The 6,198-nt window shown below is 34.8% G+C and overlaps 1 protein-coding gene across 2 annotated transcripts in view; it reads left to right on the top strand.

Annotated features, from left to right (window-relative positions):
• LOC107456266 (acetyl-CoA acetyltransferase, mitochondrial) overlaps window positions 1-6,198 on the top strand; it is a 61,447-nt gene that overhangs the window by 31,447 nt on the left and 23,802 nt on the right. Inside the window, exon 1 of one of the 2 annotated variants that reach the window (XM_043055574.2) lies at window positions 5,824-6,120. The exons of the other annotated variant lie outside the window; for it this stretch is intronic. The gene's annotated coding sequence lies outside the window, so the exon portion shown is untranslated. Of the gene's footprint in view, window positions 1-5,823; window positions 6,121-6,198 lie in introns of those variants that run through there. 2 annotated transcript variants of the gene reach the window in all.

The following is a 6,198-nucleotide window of genomic DNA, read 5'->3' as shown; positions in this document are numbered from 1 at the left end:
TCCTGGATCGAACATCGACCACGATTAAATTCGTTATACCAATTTTTTACAGTGCTGTAGGATGGCGCTTTATGGCTGAATAAAGAATTAAGTTCATCGAAGCACTCTTGTCTTGACAATCCACGTCGAAAGTTATGAAAAATAATGGCACGAAAATGTTCACGATTCAATTCCATTTTTTGAAAGAGAAGAACTTTTCAATTTACTGTCAACAGCACAAATGAAACTATAATGGGTAAATCGTCTGCTGAATTTATGTTTAAAAGTATCAAACTTTTGATTAAAATCGTCTGCGGTCGCCTAGCAACACTTACTGTTGCCAAGACCAGAAATATAAATAGCAACCCTCGTATTTATTGTAATATTATGTAAGTGATATAATGTAAGTTATGTAAGTTATGTAAGTGGCCAAGGTTTCGATAATATAGCTATTATCGGAATGCAATCGGAGTGCAATCGGGTCCTTCATTTTTGTTAACCTATATTTGCATTTCACGGAGAAATTTTCGTAATTTATAATCTACTTTAACAGAAATTTGAAATATATATGTCAGTAATGAGTAATTCGCATAGGGCACTTAAAAGTATTAAATAACAACTAGTTTGCGCTTGTCAGATCGAGATAAGTTTATAGTGTTAAGGTTTAAGATATTACAAATGCAAAACTGAGTCAAACCACCTGATGACATAAAGTCAGATTCATGACTTATTCATAAGAGTGAAAATGTCACAGACAATATTATTATTCATGAAATCTTGTGAATCATTTCCTTTTAAATATAAGCCAATGAACATTGTTTTTTTTTTTTAATGTTTACTAAAGATTTGCTAATATCTTTTGAATAGAATCACCCTTTTCTTTCTAGTTTAGTGATTACAATCATCTCGAAGTATTTAAAAGAAATATTGACGCACATTTAAATATTTAACCCCTTCAGTACAAAAGTATTTACATATTTATTTATTCAATGATAGCTTTATTTTTAACAAACATAGAACGAAAAACAGAGGACGCAACACTTTCAAAAGACGCGGGAGGTAGGGTTGGATTGTCGTGGTGGAAATTAAATTCTATAGCAAAAGTGATGCGCCCTACGTTTTTCTTTTTTGGTCTTACAATTCTTAAATAAAATTCTTTTCTACTTTTTAGTGTTATTAAAAAAGATAGTTTTTAAAATTTCTTTTTATACATTTTTATAGTTGTCTGTTAATAAGTTTATCATGGAAAGCATTCGAAATTTCGATGACGACTGCTAGTAGTACTTAAGAAATAATGTAACTTGTATTGTCTTTATACAACTATTGTAGAAATTCAAGCTATCTAGCTAGTCGAAAAGTATAAAAAAAAATTAATTTACACTGAAACCGTTTGTAGCTGTCAGGAAACGGATGAAACTTGTTTTGTCGTCACACATAGAGCTCAGGTGCAGATTTAAGCACTTAAGCTAGTCAGAAATTGATAGGAATTTTGAATGACGACAAATTCCCATCGATGATATTACGGCGATAATTTACAGCGGCCACCAGACAGGGATGAACCTGAATTGTCATCAGCTCTAGATGAGATTTGATCTCTTGAGTTAGTGGAAAGACATCGAAGTTTTCGATGGATGATAAATTCTATTTGGCGATGACGATAAATTGAGGATGACGATGAAAATTACGATAAATTTAGTTTGAAGAGGTCAGGAAACGATTGAGCCGAGCTAGAGGTTTGAATGCTAGTTTAAAATTGATCAAATTTCGGATCGCAAGATTCCACCATCACAAACTGGAAAGCGAGTTAATAAAAGACGTAGTTATCAAATACTCACTGTGCGTAAGGAATCTGTGTGTCTGTCTTTATTTCTGGATTTAAAAATCATCACTTATACCAGTGATTACCAACTGGTGGCCCGCGGGTCGCATCCGGCCCTTGAAGCTTTTTTTGTGACCCTCGAACTAAAATGTATTAGTTGTCGTTTTTTTTGCTGACAATTTTCGTAAAAAATCTACATAGGCTTAAAATATTTTTCTTTCGTTTAAAAAAACATAATTTCTTGGTTTCTGTGAAATTTATCATACCAACCAACGGTGCAAAAAATTTATTTCTCAGGTTTTGCATCCAAGAAAATATTTATTCAAACGCAAAAATAATCGTGTATGTAGCACTTTTTTATTTCGTTTTTTTAATATTATGTAAATATAATTTAGTATGCGCGTTTCAGAAATTTTCTCGAGGAAATTCTCCCATTTAACTTTTTGAAACCACTCATTTTGGAGGAAATTACTTACATTTGTAAATTTTAAAACGCATAAAAGAGGGAATGAATATCACGTTTTATTTAAATTCCTTGAATTGAATATCACATGAGCAGAAAAGAAAAAAAAATTAATTTCAGATGCTCGAGAATTTGTTTTTTTGCCATAATTCCTAATAAGTCGAAAAATATGTTAATTGTTAATGTACAACAATATTTAATGTTCCTTTAAACATAAAAGAGTCCCATATAAAACTTTGATGAAGTTGTGGCCCGCTATTTGACTGGTGTTTTTAATTGCGGCCCTCGGCCCCATGTAAGTTGGAAACCCCTGACTTATACGAAATTTAACGAGACTCTTGAAATCAATAAGAGCCCAATTTTTTAAAATGAAATGTACTTTTCTTTTTTTAATTTATAATATTGAATCGACAAAAGAGGACCCCCAAATAAAAATAAATATATAAACTAGACTTATGGCGCTGCTGCTTTTGGACGAAGCAGAATATAGCCGACGTACCTTCAGACGTTCGCCATGTAAATTAAAAAAAATAATAATAATTTTATTAATTAACTAAATCGTCATTATGAGCACAGTCAGAATTTGTTAAATCATTGCAGTTGTTAATCTATTTCCTTTCAAGACTTTTCTATGGATTTCAGCATTTTTCTATCGCATCGGAGATCCCACCATATCGATTTACCGATTTCTCCATGATTCAACAGTTTGTACTGTGATAAACATTTTCTTCTATATACGTACTGATTTTTAAATTTCCTTGTCTTACATTTTTTACACTATCGTCAGAAAACTCAAAAGGGGCATTTTCATTACCTGCGAATGAAAACTGGATTAAAGGAAAATATTTATCAACAAAAAACTCGTCTGTCAGGTTCTCGTCCGCATGCGAAAAAATCGCTGGCAAAAAAAATGCTCCCCAATTCTCACAACTCCTTACATTTTTTATTTATGACAAATATAATTATTTTACACGCTTAAGAAGTCGAGACAGCTTCTTTTCCCTTTTTTTCAATTGGCTGTTTGTTGTTGTTGTTGTTGTTGTTAATTTACGTCGCACTAGAGCTGCACAATGGGCTATTGGCGACGGTCTGGGAAACATCCCGGAGGATGATCCGAAGACATGCCATCACAATTTTGATCCTCTGCGGAGGGGATGGCACCCCCGCTTCGGTAGCTCGACGACCTGCGCGCGAAGTCAAGCACTTTACGGTAGCACAGTTTAACGAGGACCAATACCGCACACCCTCGGTCCCTACGCAGACTGATCCAAGTGGTCACACACCCGCACACTGACCGTAGCCAGTGATGCTTGACTTCGGTGATCTGCTGGGAACCGTGTCTTAACGATCAGTCGTCTACTGCGGGACCAATTGGTGGTTTGAAGTTAATACACAACCAGAACGGACCTTTTAACCGTTCCGTTTTCAATGGATCGTTTTGCCTCTTATTGAGGTAAAGCCAGGAAAGGATTTAAACCAGTTCTATTGCGTAACAAAGTTGGCCTAATGTGATTGATAAAGGGGAAAATTTCTCCACATGCTTCAGAGCCGATTATTGTTCATATTCAGAGCAAAGATGAGGCCTTTGTGAGGCAAATATTTAAGTTTTGGCCACAATTTCGATTAACAGTTAACTTAGCTCTGTTACTAAATAAAAATTTGATTAGTTGGCCATTACACCCCATTTACATGGGTCCTGGCATCAGGTTTGTTACGTTATAAGACCGAAAAAATACTCTGATTTCCACCTCTGATTCTCCAAGCATGCCTTCAGACAAGCATAGCCGGGTGAAGACACTTTCGAGTTAAGCCGAAATTCAGGGGAGTGATGATTGGCTCTTTGCGTTAAGTGGTTATTTTCTGCAAATCCTTTGTTGTCCAGCAATTTTACACATGTCATGTCTCCAGCGGCAACAATTTTACTATTGAATATGGAAGTAAAGTAAAACATTCTAAGTATCAATAACATGCTCAAATGTTGTTGACTGTCGACGAGTTAACTCGGCATTACAAGAGTTAACTCGGCAGAAGATTACTTTCAGACACTTTTTTTCAGTCCTTATGTGAATAGGGTGCTACGGAGGAATGGTGGTGCCAACGAATCTGCAAGTTTAATGAAGCCGGCTATTGAAGAAGATAATTTCTATTATTTATTTTATAACTAAAATCTCGTTTTTATTAAATGAGACGATACCGACCAAAAGGATCTGATTGTCGTCTGGTCATGCAAAGGACGCATCTCTGTCGCAACAAACTTCTCATTCACTTCTATTTCTCCAAAAGTCCTACATTTCCTACAATGTTTTCAGAAAGTGATGCATTCAGTCGCTTTGTGTCTTAGGTCTGCAAAAAATAGAATTTTCTCTTTTTTTAGTGCTTTGAAAATTGAAAAACGTGTCTCGTTCATAAGGTTTTACTTTGTTCTCCTCTCTCTCTTTGCCCTATTTCTTACATTCATATGTATATGTGTGTAAACTTAATTATTCGTTTTAACTGTGATGATGTTATGCTGACTGTTTCCAAGAATTATTGCCCATTAACTAGTGAAAATAATCTTTTAAGAATTTTGACTTTTTTTGGCTCTTTGTGAAAGGCGATTTTTCCATCGTGAAATTAATAAGATAATCTATTTGTATCTATACTTTCTCGTGCATTTATATCTTCAAGAGGCAGTAAAAAACCCATTTCAGCAACATGTATCGGAAAAATGTATATTATTAGTGCAGCTGTAATGGGCGCAAATATATCCATAAAAATACTTTGTATCCATATAAGAGTATATGATACCTATAAGACTGCGTTAATTACCATGATGCCAGTAGGGCCCATTTCCAAAGTTAAGCATCATTGGTGTCATCATTAAACCTCATTCGTGGTAGCGGCTTTTTACGGTACCCCAAAACGAATAAATACGTTTTCCCATTAATTTTGTTTTTTAATTCATGACTTACTTTTTTTTATTGCCAAAATTAACTTAGCATCATTGACGCCAATAATAGTTTGTCCCACAGTAGACTGATCGTTAAGACACAGTTCCCAGCAGATCACCGAAGTCAAGCATCACTGGCTACGGTCAGTGTGTGGGTGACCACTTGGATCAGACTGCGTAGGGACCGAGGGTGTGCGGTATTGGTCCTCGTTAAACTGTGCTACCGTAAAGTGCTCGACTTCGCGCGCAGGTCGACGGGCTACCAAAGCGGGGGTGCCATCCCCTCCGCAGAGGATCAAAATTGTGATGGCATGTCTTCGGATCATCCTCCGGGATGTTTCCCAGACCGTCGTCAATAGCCCATTGTGCAGCTCTAGTGCGACGTAAATTAACCCATCCGCCATTTGATTTTAAATGATTTAGTTTTATAAACACACATTTTAAAAGCATAACTATAAACAAAATTAACACGTAAACTTAAGAATATTAGACGTAGCTCGAATTTGCACTTGATTGATTTTTCGCAGAAAGTGAGAATGTAAACTGCAAATTTACTTCGAAATTTTTATTCCATGAGGTTAGCATAAGCGAAATTAATTTCATCCTCTCTGTAACCGTAACTACGTTACTTTTAAATCCAGTTTTGGTTTTGAAATCGTAGGCAATGACAATAGGGTGCAACGTGTTATGTTAATGTCATCCACCGATTTTGAAATATTTTCTATAATTTTATTATTTATAGTCTTTTTCAGTGAAGAGTTTTATGTTTAATACCATTTACATCACAAACTAAGAAATGTTAGTTATGATCATCTGAAAGATATTGTGTTAGTGTTTAAAATCCAAAATTATCTTTGTACATTTCTCATTAATTAATCACCCAGTATTAATTAAGGAAGTTATTCAAATTAAAACTAAATAAATCTACTAGTAAGTGTATCTTTGTTATACTATGGTATTATCATTCAAAAACAGTTGCAAAGGTTTATCCAAAAACTATTTTATTTT

The sequence above is a fragment of the Parasteatoda tepidariorum genome, chromosome 8, assembly GCF_043381705.1.
Source record: "Parasteatoda tepidariorum isolate YZ-2023 chromosome 8, CAS_Ptep_4.0, whole genome shotgun sequence".
Lineage (NCBI taxonomy): Eukaryota > Metazoa > Arthropoda > Arachnida > Araneae > Theridiidae > Parasteatoda > Parasteatoda tepidariorum.
Note: the sequence above shows the minus strand (reverse complement) of the source record. Positions and strands in the feature narration are given on the sequence as shown.